Source organism: Trichomonas vaginalis, chromosome IV (genome assembly GCF_026262505.1).
Source record: "Trichomonas vaginalis G3 chromosome IV, whole genome shotgun sequence".
NCBI lineage: Eukaryota > Parabasalia > Trichomonadida > Trichomonadidae > Trichomonas > Trichomonas vaginalis.
The window spans coordinates 34,359,381-34,378,594 of NC_067206.1; positions in this window are offsets into that span (position 1 = coordinate 34,359,381).

The following is a 19,214-nucleotide window of genomic DNA, read 5'->3' on the forward strand; positions in this document are numbered from 1 at the left end:
AAAGATATGACGAACTTTTTTTATCTTTCTTTGTAATATTTCATAGGATTGAAAATGAAACTTGCTTTTGATCTTCTTAGATAATATTATCCATATTGGCGATTCTGCCTTTAATGGTTTTGAATCAGATGTATTGAAATTTTGAATAGACGTGGTTGTCTGATTAATTCAAAAAATAAATAAAAAATAAATAAAATTATCATTCAATCGCCAATATGGATAATATTATCTAAGAAGATCAAAAGCAAGTTTCATTTTCAATCCTATGAAATATTACAAAGAAAGATAAAAAAAAGTTCGTCATATCTTTCAACAAACAAATCGATTTGAATCATCGAGTAAAGAAAATTTAGATATACTTTCAAATTCTTGAATATAAACAATATACCTCAAATTTTTCTGAGCTTTGCCTCAGAAAAATTTGAGGTATATTCGCTATATCACACCCTTCAAATTGTTTTGGGATTATGATTTGATAGAAAAAAAGGTCCAAAAAATTTGAATGGTTGAATATTGAAATATACACAAACAATAATTTTTTAATGTTTTTTTTATTCAATAAATTCAGTGAATAGCAATATAAACAAATGATTTAAAACGGTTTTCATCATTTAATTTTTGTTGTATTTCACAAATATAAAGTTTGTCAGATCTGACACGCACCATAAGGAAATTTGATAATAATTCAAAATCATCATTATTTAATATGTTCGCCTTGGCTATCCTTGCATCATCAAGAGCCTCACGCGTCTTAAAGGTTGGACGGCAACCATCCAGCCGCTGGCCAATTAGACCATATCCATTTCCATTAAAGTATTCATCAAACGATGAAGAGACCAACATGATTAGTCCAGACTTCTTAAAACATTTAGTAGATGCCGCTGAGAAAGAACTTAGTCGACCGTTCTATCCAAGATACTTCCCCAGAAACGCTGAAGAATCAACAATTGACCCTGACAATTTCCCACCATTAGTTGGTATAGCAGTCGATATTGTTGGTGGGATTATCATTGACAAACTAATCGATAGACTTCACAGGAACAGTGCCAATGCAGAAGAGGCGTTAGATATTGATTATGACAACATCCCATGGGGTCCAATTATTAAAGGAGCCGGCAAGATCATTGGTAAGGCTGGATTAGAAGAATTAGTTAAATGGGCTGCTGGTAAGATTCTTCCAAACAATTCAGTATCCGATTCAATGTATCAACCATATCGCTTATATCTCAATGCAGAAGAGGAGTCAGATATCGATTATGACAACATCCCATGGGGTCCAATTATTAAAGGAGCCGGCAAGATCATTGGCGAGGCTGGATTAAAAGAACTGGTTAAATGGGCTGCTGGTAAGATTCTTCCAAACGATTCAGTATCCAATTCTTTTACTCCATATTTTCCAAGAAGACCATTATGGAAGGACTACTAAAATAAAAAATCTTTTGATTTTTTAGTCATTTGAATTTTTTAAGAGCACAAATACATCCACATACATCTGACTTTAAAGTTAACAGTTTAATAGTCAAATTTAAACTCGTTACAACACATAATAAAACTCTGCTAATATAGATGGAATATATGACATATAGATAGCTTCATATTAAAAAAAAATAGAAGATTACAAATACAATTATTTAACAAAACTTGAATAGAACCAACATGTTCTTTCATAGCCTCAAAGTCTAAGTCTCCACATGCATACATTCTCAATTTTGGGAGAGCTCTCAATTTATGAGATAGTTTAAGTGCTTCTTTCTCGAAATATAAAAAGCATAAGAGAAAATATCATATAGCAATATGACCACATATGGATTCATATATACAATTAGTATATTTATACTGAATGAAAACAAACATATCTCCTTGGAACAATGAATTTTAAAACCTACAAAATTAATACTGCTTTTGAACCAAAAACATTCAGCCTAAATCGATGTTTTCCTATTTAGATATTAAAATAATTAATTCTCTAACATTTCACATGGCATATTTAAAATAATTAAATCATCATTTGGATTTCTTTTGTAAACTCTTTTTGAAGTTCATCTGATGATCTCTAAGCATGTCAAATACTTCGCCGATCTTCATATTAGGAGAAATGTTTTGAAGACCATAATGGAATGACGAAAGCAATGTTTTAGCTTCATTATCACTGATATCACCAGATGGATGACGGAGCTTTCCAAACAATGTGTTTTGATTGCCATTGACAATTGAATAACCAATGAAACAAAGAATTGATGCATTAGAGCCATCAATAGTTCCTAAATCAATTCGCATGTCTTTGAATGGTTTTTCCATCTTAAATGTTCCATTGAGTGAAATATCTGGAACTAATCCTTTAACACTAGCTTGGAAAAGCGAGCCTTGTTTTAGTGATTTCAATTCTCCAATTGGAGTTCTTAACTTGTATTTGTTATTGAAATCTTGACGGAGATTATCCATCAATGTTTTAACATCATCATCTTTTGTAACGTGTGTCGAAACAATGACGTGAGAGAAACAATTTCCAATGTTGAAATCTGATTTATTTAAGTATTGTCTTAAATTAATGCATGTTGGAATTCCGGTGTTTTCAAGCTTGTTGTTGAATGCTGATACAGATAAAATGACACTTGCCCAATAATATTCTGTCAAATTTTGATCTTTCCGTTAATTTTAGAGGTCATCAATGTTTTTGCATCAATTGATATGTTATTAGTAAACATTCCGTATGCTGTATGGTAATTTAACTGATCTTGAGGAATAGCACGAGTTAACGATGGATCTGCAACTGGGAACAATGGAAGAGATCCATTATATTCATTAATTTCTTTTTCAAATACTTTTTCTGTTGGAATAATACTAGGGATGTAGTTGATATCTTCATCTGTCTTTAAAAATTCAAATAAATTATGAAGATATCCTCCATCTGCTGCAAGATGGTTAATATTAAGAACAATAGTATCTTTATTTGTCCCAATAGAGGCTAATGCGTGGTCTAATGGACGAGTATACTTCTGATACATAATTTCATTTAATTGTCCAAGATCAGTGACGTTATCAGGGAGTTTATATATTGGTGTAGAGCCATGAGTCCTAAATATTTGTTTTCCATCTGTACCATAATGAAGAGCGGCAACTGTTTTGTCTATCTTGTTGAGTAGTTTTGGCATAAATGACTTATCGCTAATGCTCAATGCAAATTGAATATATGCCTTGGTTGCAATAAAATGTGATTCCCATCCGACTGCTGGGCGAGCTGACATTCACAAAAATGAAGTGTTTTTCTTATTTCAAAGTTTTGAATCATGAATCTATTGAAAAATATTTAAGAGATATTTAATAATTTCGTATAATATAATGGGATTTTCATTTTTATCAGAATTAGTCATGTGAATTCATACCTACCTCTGAAAATAATTCAATGAAAACCGATTATATTTATTGGTCTATATCGTCTATTATCTATTCATTTTTTGTTTACTTCATCGAAAAGCAACAAGGTCAGAAGTGAGCCAAATGGCAGACTTTGTGTTGTTTTAAAATCTTTCACAGCATTTAACTGTTGAAATATTTAGATTCGATATTTCAAAAAAAATTTTATCAAATCGTGATTGAAACAATTTTTAATGGATAATTGTAACAAACTTATCTAACATTAACACAGATTGCTTGTACTGTAAATAGAAGAGCTATATTTATTTCGTTCATTAATAAAGCGGAATTCATTGAGAAATTATGAATAAAATTCTATTCAGTGATTATCTTTTACATATATTTCATTAGTTTGCATATTTATATGGGGATTTTATTTACCTACTTTGATAGGAATCAATTCAACAGTATTTGCATTCATATAGTTGGAAATACATCAAATGCACTGTGCGCTATTTTTGGAGCTATGTATGAACTAAGAAGCTTTTATAGGAATTTCAAGTTTGAAAATAGAAAGAATAAAACATTCTGCATGGAATGTAATGTTTAAAAAAATATTAAAATTCTAAAATGATGATTTTATTTCATTTTAAGTTGTTTTTTTATTGAACAACTTTAGAAAGAATCTCTTCAACAACTTTTGCATTCAATTCGTTGTTGTATCCATATTGTTGACCTCTTCCTAATTCTAAAGCTCTTTCAACAAGGAATTTAACATCTCCTTCTTGAATCTTTGAAGCGTTAGGGAAGTCTGAAACCTTCAATGGCATGCCAAGTTTAATAGCAAAATTGCGGATTCCTTCGATGAACTTGTCGGCCTTTTGATCAACAGTTCCTTCATGAACACCAAAAACGTACTCAGCTGCTTCTGCCATTGTCTCTTTTCTTGATTCCTTAAGCCTTTCGTAAAGGACTGGTGCAACAATTGCAAGTGTGGCAGCATGATCAATACCGTACATTGGAGTCAATGGCTGTGCTGTAAGGTGAACTTCCCAATATGGTGTCTTTCCATAAGCGAATATTTGGTTCTGTGCGAATTCTGAAGCAACAATCAATCTCTCATGAAGTTCTAATGAAGCATCAGGTTGCAATAAACCAGTGCTAATGTCAACAAGTTCTTTCATGACAGAAAAGAAGAAATTGTCTGCCATTGGGCATTTATCGCCTGTAATAACTTGATCTGTGCAATGAATCATCGCATCGAACAAACCATTTCTGATTTGTCTCTGTGGTAATGTCATCGTGTATCTTGGATCAATGATTGAGAACTTCGGATATGTGATTTGAGCACCTCCGTAATTCTTTTCTTTCCTATCTTCTCTTGAGATAACAAATGTATTGTTCCATTCAGAACCAGTTGCTGGAAGAGTAATGATTGAACCAACTGGAATCGCCTTCTCAGGGAAAGCACCTTTTGAGATGATATCCCAAGCATCAACTGATGGATCAAGAGATGCAGCAGCTGAAATGAACTTGGTTGCATCAAGAACTGAGCCACCTCCAACGGCAAGGAGTAAGTCAGGTTTGTATTCACGAACAACTTTGATAATTTCCAAACACGTTTTGTATTCTGGGTTTGGCTGAATGCCTCCTTGCCATTTGACTTCGCATTCAAGATCGGCTAATGCTTTAACAACACTGAACGAGCACCATTCTTATCAATTGATCCGCCGCCAAATGTGCATAAAACGCGTGATTTTCTTGGGACGAAATCCTTGAGATGCTCTTGAACAGCATTAGCACCGAAAGCTAACTGAACATTATTAGTCCAAAGCCACTTCATCCTCTATTGATGTATAAAAATGAAGTGTATTTTTTTAATTAACTATTTATCTCAAATTTTTGAGAGAAAAATATATTCCGGCCAATTGTTTAAAAATTACATTGCTTTTGATAATTCAAGATTATATAGCTTCGAGTTCTTATTGTTCAATAAATACATGATAAAAATTTTGAAACAAGTGAGTTGCGTCATAAAGTTTTGAATTTTTTCTGACATTTGTCCATATGAATTCACAGCTATTTTGCTAACCATTTAGATATTAGAATTACAATAAATTAATTATATGTCTCATTAAGACAGTGATTGTAGTTCAATTTCAATTTTTGAATCGAAATTCAGATATGATTATAAGGCGATCATTTATTTTTGATCAATATTATATATTGGTGTTTCAAATTAATGTTTAATACTATTTGCATGGATTTTCAAAAGTTATTTGTAACTTCAGTCATTTAAAATTTATTAATTTCATTAACCATATATAGGAGGATGAAGTTAATGTGGATCTTATTTTTATCATGATTAAGATAGAAAGAATAATAAAAATGAATTTTTAGTTATATTCAAAGTTTATTCATACATTTATTATATTTATCCATATCTAGTGATAATACTCATATACTCTGCCATAGAACCTGCATTATACCTTCCTCTAAGATATTCATGTTGAGCAGGACCCCCACTATTTTCAATTCTGCTAATTCTAGAGTCTGTTTTTTGAGAAGATGAACTGCTCTTCGATTGGGATGATCCTTGCTTAGAACTCATCTTTTAAAAATGAAATGAGTTCTATTTTTTGTCAAAAATTTTATTCCTAGTCAAAAATTTTGAATCAAATTGATTCACACTATAATGATTAAAATTTAAAATATTTGATCGATTGTTATTAAAACTATAACTTCAAGATAAAATTAATCTAATGAATTCCTCTTCAAAATTTTGAAATTTTGAGGGTATTCAATTTTTCTTTAAATTTCCTTTCTCCTTAATCATTCAATTTGATTTGCGATTGTTTTGTTCATCTTAATAAATACGGTGCTGTTATCAATCTTTTAGCTTTTAGCTTTGAGCCTTTACTTTTTTTTGAAATAAGAATTCATTAGATTAATTTTATCTTGAAGTTATAGTTTTAATAACAATCGATCAAATATTTTAAATTTTAATCATTATAGTGTGAATCAATTTGATTCAAAATTTTTGACTAGGAATAAAATTTTTGACAAAAAATAGAACTCATTTCATTTTTAAAAGATGAGTTCTAAGCAAGGATCATCCCAATCGAAGAGCAGTTCATCTTCTCAAAAAACAGACTCTAGAATTAGCAGAATTGAAAATAGTGGGGGTCCTGTTCAACATGAATATCTTCGAGGAAGGTATAATGCAGGTTCTATGGCAGAGTATATGAGTATTATCACTAGATATGGATAAATATAATAAATGTATGAATAAACTTTGAATATAACTAAAAATTCATTTTTATTATTCTTTCTATCTTAATCATGATAAAAATAAGATCCACATTAACTTCATCCTCCTATATATGGTTAATGAAATTAATAAATTTTAAATGACTGAAGTTACAAATAACTTTTGAAAATCCATGCAAATAGTATTAAACATTAATTTGAAACACCAATATATAATATTGATCAAAAATAAATGATCGCCTTATAATCATATCTGAATTTCGATTCAAAAATTGAAATTGAACTACAATCACTGTCTTAATGAGACATATAATTAATTTATTGTAATTCTAATATCTAAATGGTTAGCAAAATAGCTGTGAATTCATATGGACAAATGTCAGAAAAAATTCAAAACTTTATGACGCAACTCACTTGTTTCAAAATTTTTATCATGTATTTATTGAACAATAAGAACTCGAAGCTATATAATCTTGAATTATCAAAAGCAATGTAATTTTTAAACAATTGGCCGGAATATATTTTTCTCTCAAAAATTGAGATAAATAGTTAATTAAAAAAATACACTTCATTTTTATACATCAATAGAGGATGAAGTGGCTTTGGACTAATAATGTTCAGTTAGCTTTCGGTGCTAATGCTGTTCAAGAGCATCTCAAGGATTTCGTCCCAAGAAAATCACGCGTTTTATGCACATTTGGCGGCGGATCAATTGATAAGAATGGTGCTCGTTCAGTGTTGTTAAAGCATTAGCCGATCTTGAATGCGAAGTCAAATGGCAAGGAGGCATTCAGCCAAACCCAGAATACAAAACGTGTTTGGAAATTATCAAAGTTGTTCGTGAATACAAACCTGACTTACTCCTTGCCGTTGGAGTGGCTCAGTTCTTGATGCAACCAAGTTCATTTCAGCTGCTGCATCTCTTGATCCATCAGTTGATGCTTGGGATATCATCTCAAAAGGTGCTTTCCCTGAGAAGGCGATTCCAGTTGGTTCAATCATTACTCTTCCAGCAACTGGTTCTGAATGGAACAATACATTTGTTATCTCAAGAGAAGATAGGAAAGAAAAGAATTACGGAGGTGCTCAAATCACATATCCGAAGTTCTCAATCATTGATCCAAGATACACGATGACATTACCACAGAGACAAATCAGAAATGGTTTGTTCGATGCGATGATTCATTGCACAGATCAAGTTATTACAGGCGATAAATGCCCAATGGCAGACAATTTCTTCTTTTCTGTCATGAAAGAACTTGTTGACATTAGCACTGGTTTATTGCAACCTGATGCTTCATTAGAACTTCATGAGAGATTGATTGTTGCTTCAGAATTCGCACAGAACCAAATATTCGCTTATGGAAAGACACCATATTGGGAAGTTCACCTTACAGCACAGCCATTGACTCCAATGTACGGTATTGATCATGCTGCCACACTTGCAATTGTTGCACCAGTCCTTTACGAAAGGCTTAAGGAATCAAGAAAAGAGACAATGGCAGAAGCAGCTGAGTACGTTTTTGGTGTTCATGAAGGAACTGTTGATCAAAAGGCCGACAAGTTCATCGAAGGAATCCGCAATTTTGCTATTAAACTTGGCATGCCATTGAAGGTTTCAGACTTCCCTAACGCTTCAAAGATTCAAGAAGGAGATGTTAAATTCCTTGTTGAAAGAGCTTTAGAATTAGGAAGAGGTCAACAATATGGATACAACAACGAATTGAATGCAAAAGTTGTTGAAGAGATTCTTTCTAAAGTTGTTCAATAAAAAACAACTTAAAATGAAATAAAATCATCATTTTAGAATTTTAATATTTTTTTAAACATTACATTCCATGCAGAATGTTTTATTCTTTCTATTTTCAAACTTGAAATTCCTATAAAAGCTTCTTAGTTCATACATAGCTCCAAAAATAGCGCACAGTGCATTTGATGTATTTCCAACTATATGAATGCAAATACTGTTGAATTGATTCCTATCAAAGTAGGTAAATAAAATCCCCATATAAATATGCAAACTAATGAAATATATGTAAAAGATAATCACTGAATAGAATTTTATTCATAATTTCTCAATGAATTCCGCTTTATTAATGAACGAAATAAATATAGCTCTTCTATTTACAGTACAAGCAATCTGTGTTAATGTTAGATAAGTTTGTTACAATTATCCATTAAAAATTGTTTCAATCACGATTTGATAAAATTTTTTTTGAAATATCGAATCTAAATATTTCAACAGTTAAATGCTGTGAAAGATTTTAAAAACACAAAGTCTGCCATTTGGCTCACTTCTGACCTTGTTGCTTTTCGATGAAGTAAACAAAAAATGAATAGATAATAGACGATATAGACCAATAAATATAATCGGTTTTCATTGAATTATTTTCAGAGGTAGGTATGAATTCACATGACTAATTCTGATAAAAATGAAAATCCCATTATATTATACGAAATTATTAAATATCTCTTAAATATTTTTCAATAGATTCATGATTCAAAACTTTGAAATAAGAAAAACACTTCATTTTTGTGAATGTCAGCTCGCCCAGCAGTCGGATGGGAATCACATTTTATTGCAACCAAGGCATATATTCAATTTGCATTGAGCATTAGCGATAAGTCATTTATGCCAAAACTACTCAACAAGATAGACAAAACAGTTGCCGCTCTTCATTATGGTACAGATGGAAAACAAATATTTAGGACTCATGGCTCTACACCAATATATAAACTCCCTGATAACGTCACTGATCTTGGACAATTAAATGAAATTATGTATCAGAAGTATACTCGTCCATTAGACCACGCATTAGCCTCTATTGGGACAAATAAAGATACTATTGTTCTTAATATTAACCATCTTGCAGCAGATGGAGGATATCTTCATAATTTATTTGAATTTTTAAAGACAGATGAAGATATCAACTACATCCCTAGTATTATTCCAACAGAAAAAGTATTTGAAAAAGAAATTAATGAATATAATGGATCTCTTCCATTGTTCCAGTTGCAGATCCATCGTTAACTCGTGCTATTCCTCAAGATCAGTTAAATTACCATACAGCATACGGAATGTTTACTAATAACATATCAATTGATGCAAAAACATTGATGACCTCTAAAATTAACGGAAAGATCAAAAATTTGACAGAATATTATTGGGCAAGTGTCATTTTATCTGTATCAGCATTCAACAACAAGCTTGAAAACACCGGAATTCCAACATGCATTAATTTAAGACAATACTTAAATAAATCAGATTTCAACATTGGAAATTGTTTCTCTCACGTCATTGTTTCGACACACGTTACAAAAGATGATGATGTTAAAACATTGATGGATAATCTCCGTCAAGATTTCAATAACAAATACAAGTTAAGAACTCCAATTGGAGAATTGAAATCACTAAAACAAGGCTCGCTTTTCCAAGCTAGTGTTAAAGGATTAGTTCCAGATATTTCACTCAATGGAACATTTAAGATGGAAAAACCATTCAAAGACATGCGAAAAAAAACATTAAAAAAATTATTGTTTGTGTATATTTCAATATTCAACCATTCAAATTTTTTTGGACCTTTTTTTATCAAATCATAATCCCAAAACAATTTGAAGGGTGTGATATAGCGAATATACCTCAAATTTTTCTGAGGCAAAGCTCAGAAAAATTTGAGGTATATTGTTTATATTCAAGAATTTGAAAGTATATCTAAATTTTTTTACTCGATGATTCAAATCGATTTGTTTGTTGAAAGATATGACGAACTTTTTTTTATCTTTCTTTGTAATATTTCATAGGATTGAAAATGAAACTTGCTTTTGATCTTCTTAGATAATATTATCCATATTGGCGATTCTGCCTTTAATGGTTTTGAATCAGATGTATTGAAATTTTGAATAGACGTGGTTGTCTGATTAATTCAAAAAATAAATAAAAAATAAATAAAATTATCATTCAATCGCCAATATGGATAATATTATCTAAGAAGATCAAAAGCAAGTTTCATTTTCAATCCTATGAAATATTACAAAGAAAGATAAAAAAAGTTCGTCATATCTTTCAACAAACAAATCGATTTGAATCATCGAGTAAAGAAAATTTAGATATACTTTCAAATTCTTGAATATAAACAATATACCTCAAATTTTTCTGAGCTTTGCCTCAGAAAAATTTGAGGTATATTCGCTATATCACACCCTTCAAATTGTTTTGGGATTATGATTTGATAGAAAAAAAGGTCCAAAAAATTTGAATGGTTGAATATTGAAATATACACAAACAATAATTTTTTAATGTTTTTTTTATTCAATAAATTCAGTGAATAGCAATATAAACAAATGATTTAAAACGGTTTTCATCATTTAATTTTTGTTGTATTTCACAAATATAAAGTTTGTCAGATCTGACACGCACCATAAGGAAATTTGATAATAATTCAAATCATCATTATTTAATATGTTCGCCTTGGCTATCCTTGCATCATCAAGAGCCTCACGCGTCTTAAAGGTTGGACGGCAACCATCCAGCCGCTGGCCAATTAGACCATATCCATTTCCATTAAAGTATTCATCAAACGATGAAGAGACCAACATGATTAGTCCAGACTTCTTAAAACATTAGTAGATGCCGCTGAGAAAGAACTTAGTCGACCGTTCTATCCAAGATACTTCCCCAGAAACGCTGAAGAATCAACAATTGACCCTGACAATTTCCCACCATTAGTTGGTATAGCAGTCGATATTGTTGGTGGGATTATCATTGACAAACTAATCGATAGACTTCACAGGAACAGTGCCAATGCAGAAGAGGCGTTAGATATGATTATGACAACATCCCATGGGGTCCAATTATTAAAGGAGCCGGCAAGATCATTGGTAAGGCTGGATTAGAAGAATTAGTTAAATGGGCTGCTGGTAAGATTCTTCCAAACAATTCAGTATCCGATTCAATGTATCAACCATATCGCTTATATCTCAATGCAGAAGAGGAGTCAGATATCGATTATGACAACATCCCATGGGGTCCAATTATTAAAGGAGCCGGCAAGATCATTGGCGAGGCTGGATTAAAAGAACTGGTTAAATGGGCTGCTGGTAAGATTCTTCCAAACGATTCAGTATCCAATTCTTTTACTCCATATTTTCCAAGAAGACCATTATGGAAGGACTACTAAAATAAAAAATCTTTTGATTTTTTAGTCATTTGAATTTTTTAAGAGCACAAATACATCCACATACATCTGACTTTAAAGTTAACAGTTTAATAGTCAAATTTAAACTCGTTACAACACATAATAAAACTCTGCTAATATAGATGGAATATATGACATATAGATAGCTTCATATTAAAAAAAAATAGAAGATTACAAATACAATTATTTAACAAAACTTGAATAGAACCAACATGTTCTTTCATAGCCTCAAAGTCTAAGTCTCCACATGCATACATTCTCAATTTGGGAGAGCTCTCAATTTATGAGATAGTTTAAGTGCTTCTTTCTCGAAATATAAAAAGCATAAGAGAAAATATCATATAGCAATATGACCACATATGGATTCATATATACAATTAGTATATTTATACTGAATGAAAACAAACATATCTCCTTGGAACAATGAATTTTAAAACCTACAAAATTAATACTGCTTTTGAACCAAAAACATTCAGCCTAAATCGATGTTTTCCTATTTAGATATTAAAATAATTAATTCTCTAACATTTCACATGGCATATTTAAAATAATTAAATCATCATTTGGATTTCTTTTTGTAAACTCTTTTTGAAGTTCATCTGATGATCTCTAAGCATGTCAAATACTTCGCCGATCTTCATATTAGGAGAAATGTTTTGAAGACCATAATGGAATGACGAAAGCAATGTTTTAGCTTCATTATCACTGATATCACCAGATGGATGACGGAGCTTTCCAAACAATGTGTTTTGATTGCCATTGACAATTGAATAACCAATGAAACAAAGAATTGATGCATTAGAGCCATCAATAGTTCCTAAATCAATTCGCATGTCTTTGAATGGTTTTTCCATCTTAAATGTTCCATTGAGTGAAATATCTGGAACTAATCCTTTAACACTAGCTTGGAAAAGCGAGCCTTGTTTTAGTGATTTCAATTCTCCAATTGGAGTTCTTAACTTGTATTTGTTATTGAAATCTTGACGGAGATTATCCATCAATGTTTTAACATCATCATCTTTTGTAACGTGTGTCGAAACAATGACGTGAGAGAAACAATTTCCAATGTTGAAATCTGATTTATTTAAGTATTGTCTTAAATTAATGCATGTTGGAATTCCGGTGTTTTCAAGCTTGTTGTTGAATGCTGATACAGATAAAATGACACTTGCCCAATAATATTCTGTCAAATTTTTGATCTTTCCGTTAATTTTAGAGGTCATCAATGTTTTTGCATCAATTGATATGTTATTAGTAAACATTCCGTATGCTGTATGGTAATTTAACTGATCTTGAGGAATAGCACGAGTTAACGATGGATCTGCAACTGGGAACAATGGAAGAGATCCATTATATTCATTAATTTCTTTTTCAAATACTTTTTCTGTTGGAATAATACTAGGGATGTAGTTGATATCTTCATCTGTCTTTAAAAATTCAAATAAATTATGAAGATATCCTCCATCTGCTGCAAGATGGTTAATATTAAGAACAATAGTATCTTTATTTGTCCCAATAGAGGCTAATGCGTGGTCTAATGGACGAGTATACTTCTGATACATAATTTCATTTAATTGTCCAAGATCAGTGACGTTATCAGGGAGTTTATATATTGGTGTAGAGCCATGAGTCCTAAATATTTGTTTTCCATCTGTACCATAATGAAGAGCGGCAACTGTTTTGTCTATCTTGTTGAGTAGTTTTGGCATAAATGACTTATCGCTAATGCTCAATGCAAATTGAATATATGCCTTGGTTGCAATAAAATGTGATTCCCATCCGACTGCTGGGCGAGCTGACATTCACAAAAATGAAGTGTTTTTCTTATTTCAAAGTTTTGAATCATGAATCTATTGAAAAATATTTAAGAGATATTTAATAATTTCGTATAATATAATGGGATTTTCATTTTTATCAGAATTAGTCATGTGAATTCATACCTACCTCTGAAAATAATTCAATGAAAACCGATTATATTTATTGGTCTATATCGTCTATTATCTATTCATTTTTTGTTTACTTCATCGAAAAGCAACAAGGTCAGAAGTGAGCCAAATGGCAGACTTTGTGTTGTTTTAAAATCTTTCACAGCATTTAACTGTTGAAATATTTAGATTCGATATTTCAAAAAAAATTTTATCAAATCGTGATTGAAACAATTTTTAATGGATAATTGTAACAAACTTATCTAACATTAACACAGATTGCTTGTACTGTAAATAGAAGAGCTATATTTATTTCGTTCATTAATAAAGCGGAATTCATTGAGAAATTATGAATAAAATTCTATTCAGTGATTATCTTTTACATATATTTCATTAGTTTGCATATTTATATGGGGATTTTATTTACCTACTTTGATAGGAATCAATTCAACAGTATTTGCATTCATATAGTTGGAATACATCAAATGCACTGTGCGCTATTTTTGGAGCTATGTATGAACTAAGAAGCTTTTATAGGAATTTCAAGTTTGAAAATAGAAAGAATAAAACATTCTGCATGGAATGTAATGTTTAAAAAAATATTAAAATTCTAAAATGATGATTTTATTTCATTTTAAGTTGTTTTTTTATTGAACAACTTTAGAAAGAATCTCTTCAACAACTTTTGCATTCAATTCGTTGTTGTATCCATATTGTTGACCTCTTCCTAATTCTAAAGCTCTTTCAACAAGGAATTTAACATCTCCTTCTTGAATCTTTGAAGCGTTAGGGAAGTCTGAAACCTTCAATGGCATGCCAAGTTTAATAGCAAAATTGCGGATTCCTTCGATGAACTTGTCGGCCTTTTGATCAACAGTTCCTTCATGAACACCAAAAACGTACTCAGCTGCTTCTGCCATTGTCTCTTTTCTTGATTCCTTAAGCCTTTCGTAAAGGACTGGTGCAACAATTGCAAGTGTGGCAGCATGATCAATACCGTACATTGGAGTCAATGGCTGTGCTGTAAGGTGAACTTCCCAATATGGTGTCTTTCCATAAGCGAATATTTGGTTCTGTGCGAATTCTGAAGCAACAATCAATCTCTCATGAAGTTCTAATGAAGCATCAGGTTGCAATAAACCAGTGCTAATGTCAACAAGTTCTTTCATGACAGAAAAGAAGAAATTGTCTGCCATTGGGCATTTATCGCCTGTAATAACTTGATCTGTGCAATGAATCATCGCATCGAACAAACCATTTCTGATTTGTCTCTGTGGTAATGTCATCGTGTATCTTGGATCAATGATTGAGAACTTCGGATATGTGATTTGAGCACCTCCGTAATTCTTTTCTTTCCTATCTTCTCTTGAGATAACAAATGTATTGTTCCATTCAGAACCAGTTGCTGGAAGAGTAATGATTGAACCAACTGGAATCGCCTTCTCAGGGAAAGCACCTTTTGAGATGATATCCCAAGCATCAACTGATGGATCAAGAGATGCAGCAGCTGAAATGAACTTGGTTGCATCAAGAACTGAGCCACCTCCAACGGCAAGGAGTAAGTCAGGTTTGTTTCACGAACAACTTTGATAATTTCCAAACACGTTTTGTATTCTGGGTTTGGCTGAATGCCTCCTTGCCATTTGACTTCGCATTCAAGATCGGCTAATGCTTTAACAACACTGAACGAGCACCATTCTTATCAATTGATCCGCCGCCAAATGTGCATAAAACGCGTGATTTCTTGGGACGAAATCCTTGAGATGCTCTTGAACAGCATTAGCACCGAAAGCTAACTGAACATTATTAGTCCAAAGCCACTTCATCCTCTATTGATGTATAAAAATGAAGTGTATTTTTTTAATTAACTATTTATCTCAAATTTTTGAGAGAAAAATATATTCCGGCCAATTGTTTAAAAATTACATTGCTTTTGATAATTCAAGATTATATAGCTTCGAGTTCTTATTGTTCAATAAATACATGATAAAAATTTTGAAACAGTGAGTTGCGTCATAAAGTTTTTGAATTTTTTCTGACATTTGTCCATATGAATTCACAGCTATTTTGCTAACCATTTAGATATTAGAATTACAATAAATTAATTATATGTCTCATTAAGACAGTGATTGTAGTTCAATTTCAATTTTTGAATCGAAATTCAGATATGATTATAAGGCGATCATTTATTTTGATCAATATTATATATTGGTGTTTCAAATTAATGTTTAATACTATTTGCATGGATTTTCAAAAGTTATTGTAACTTCAGTCATTTAAAATTTATTAATTTCATTAACCATATATAGGAGATGAAGTTAATGTGGATCTTATTTTTATCATGATTAAGATAGAAAGAATAATAAAATGAATTTTTAGTTATATTCAAAGTTTATTCATACATTTATTATATTTATCCATATCTAGTGATAATACTCATATACTCTGCCATAGAACCTGCATTATACCTTCCTCTAAGATATTCATGTTGAGCAGGACCCCCACTATTTTCAATTCTGCTAATTCTAGAGTCTGTTTTTTGAGAAGATGAACTGCTCTTCGATTGGGATGATCCTTGCTTAGAACTCATCTTTTAAAAATGAAATGAGTTCTATTTTTTGTCAAAAATTTTATTCCTAGTCAAAAATTTTGAATCAAATTGATTCACACTATAATGATTAAAATTTAAAATATTTGATCGATTGTTATTAAACTATAACTTCAAGATAAAATTAATCTAATGAATTCCTCTTCAAAATTTTGAAATTTTGAGGGTATTCAATTTTTCTTTAAATTTCCTTTCTCCTTAATCATTCAATTTGATTTGCGATTGTTTTGTTCATCTTAATAAATACGGTGCGTTATCAATCTTTAGCTTTTAGCTTTGAGCCTTTACTTTTTTTTTTGAAATAAGAATTCATTAGATTAATTTTATCTTGAAGTTATAGTTTTAATAACAATCGATCAAATATTTTAAATTTTAATCATTATAGTGTGAATCAATTTGATTCAAATTTTTTGACTAGGAATAAAATTTTTGACAAAAAATAGAACTCATTCATTTTTAAAAGATGAGTTCTAAGCAAGGATCATCCCAATCGAAGAGCAGTTCATCTTCTCAAAAAACAGACTCTAGAATTAGCAGAATTGAAAATAGTGGGGGTCCTGTTCAACATGAATATCTTCGAGGAAGGTATAATGCAGGTTCTATGGCAGAGTATATGAGTATTATCACTAGATATGGATAAATATAATAAATGTATGAATAAACTTTGAATATAACTAAAAATTCATTTTTATTATTCTTTCTATCTTAATCATGATAAAAATAAGATCCACATTAACTTCATCCTCCTATATATGGTTAATGAAATTAATAAATTTTAAATGACTGAAGTTACAAATAACTTTTGAAAATCCATGCAAATAGTATTAAACATTAATTTGAAACACCAATATATAATATTGATCAAAAATAAATGATCGCCTTATAATCATATCTGAATTTCGATTCAAAAATTGAAATTGAACTACAATCACTGTCTTAATGAGACATATAATTAATTTATTGTAATTCTAATATCTAAATGGTTAGCAAAATAGCTGTGAATTCATATGGACAAATGTCAGAAAAAATTCAAAACTTTATGACGCAACTCACTTGTTTCAAAATTTTTATCATGTATTTATTGAACAATAAGAACTCGAAGCTATATAATCTTGAATTATCAAAAGCAATGTAATTTTTAAACAATTGGCCGGAATATATTTTTCTCTCAAAAATTTGAGATAAATAGTTAATTAAAAAAATACACTTCATTTTTATACATCAATAGAGGATGAAGTGGCTTTGGACTAATAATGTTCAGTTAGCTTTCGGTGCTAATGCTGTTCAAGAGCATCTCAAGGATTTCGTCCCAAGAAAATCACGCGTTTTATGCACATTTGGCGGCGGATCAATTGATAAGAATGGTGCTCGTTCAGTGTTGTTAAAGCATTAGCCGATCTTGAATGCGAAGTCAAATGGCAAGGAGGCATTCAGCCAAACCCAGAATACAAAACGTGTTTGGAAATTATCAAAGTTGTTCGTGAATACAAACCTGACTTACTCCTTGCCGTTGGAGGTGGCTCAGTTCTTGATGCAACCAAGTTCATTTCAGCTGCTGCATCTCTTGATCCATCAGTTGATGCTTGGGATATCATCTCAAAAGGTGCTTTCCCTGAGAAGGCGATTCCAGTTGGTTCAATCATTACTCTTCCAGCAACTGGTTCTGAATGGAACAATACATTTGTTATCTCAAGAGAAGATAGGAAAGAAAAGAATTACGGAGGTGCTCAAATCACATATCCGAAGTTCTCAATCATTGATCCAAGATACACGATGACATTACCACAGAGACAAATCAGAAATGGTTTGTTCGATGCGATGATTCATTGCACAGATCAAGTTATTACAGGCGATAAATGCCCAATGGCAGACAATTTCTTCTTTTCTGTCATGAAAGAACTTGTTGACATTAGCACTGGTTTATTGCAACCTGATGCTTCATTAGAACTTCATGAGAGATTGATTGTTGCTTCAGAATTCGCACAGAACCAAATATTCGCTTATGGAAAGACACCATATTGGGAAGTTCACCTTACAGCACAGCCATTGACTCCAATGTACGGTATTGATCATGCTGCCACACTTGCAATTGTTGCACCAGTCCTTTACGAAAGGCTTAAGGAATCAAGAAAAGAGACAATGGCAGAAGCAGCTGAGTACGTTTTTGGTGTTCATGAAGGAACTGTTGATCAAAAGGCCGACAAGTTCATCGAAGGAATCCGCAATTTTGCTATTAAACTTGGCATGCCATTGAAGGTTTCAGACTTCCCTAACGCTTCAAAGATTCAAGAAGGAGATGTTAAATTCCTTGTTGAAAGAGCTTTAGAATTAGGAAGAGGTCAACAATATGGATACAACAACGAATTGAATGCAAAAGTTGTTGAAGAGATTCTTTCTAAAGTTGTTCAATAAAAAAACAACTTAAAATGAAATAAAATCATCATTTTAGAATTTTAATATTTTTTTAAACATTACATTCCATGCAGAATGTTTTATTCTTTCTATTTTCAAACTTGAAATTCCTATAAAAGCTTCTTAGTTCATACATAGCTCCAAAAATAGCGCACAGTGCATTTGATGTATTTCCAACTATATGAATGCAAATACTGTTGAATTGATTCCTATCAAAGTAGGTAAATAAAATCCCCATATAAATATGCAAACTAATGAAATATATGTAAAAGATAATCACTGAATAGAATTTTATTCATAATTTCTCAATGAATTCCGCTTTATTAATGAACGAAATAAATATAGCTCTTCTATTTACAGTACAAGCAATCTGTGTTAATGTTAGATAAGTTTGTTACAATTATCCATTAAAAATTGTTTCAATCACGATTTGATAAAATTTTTTTTGAA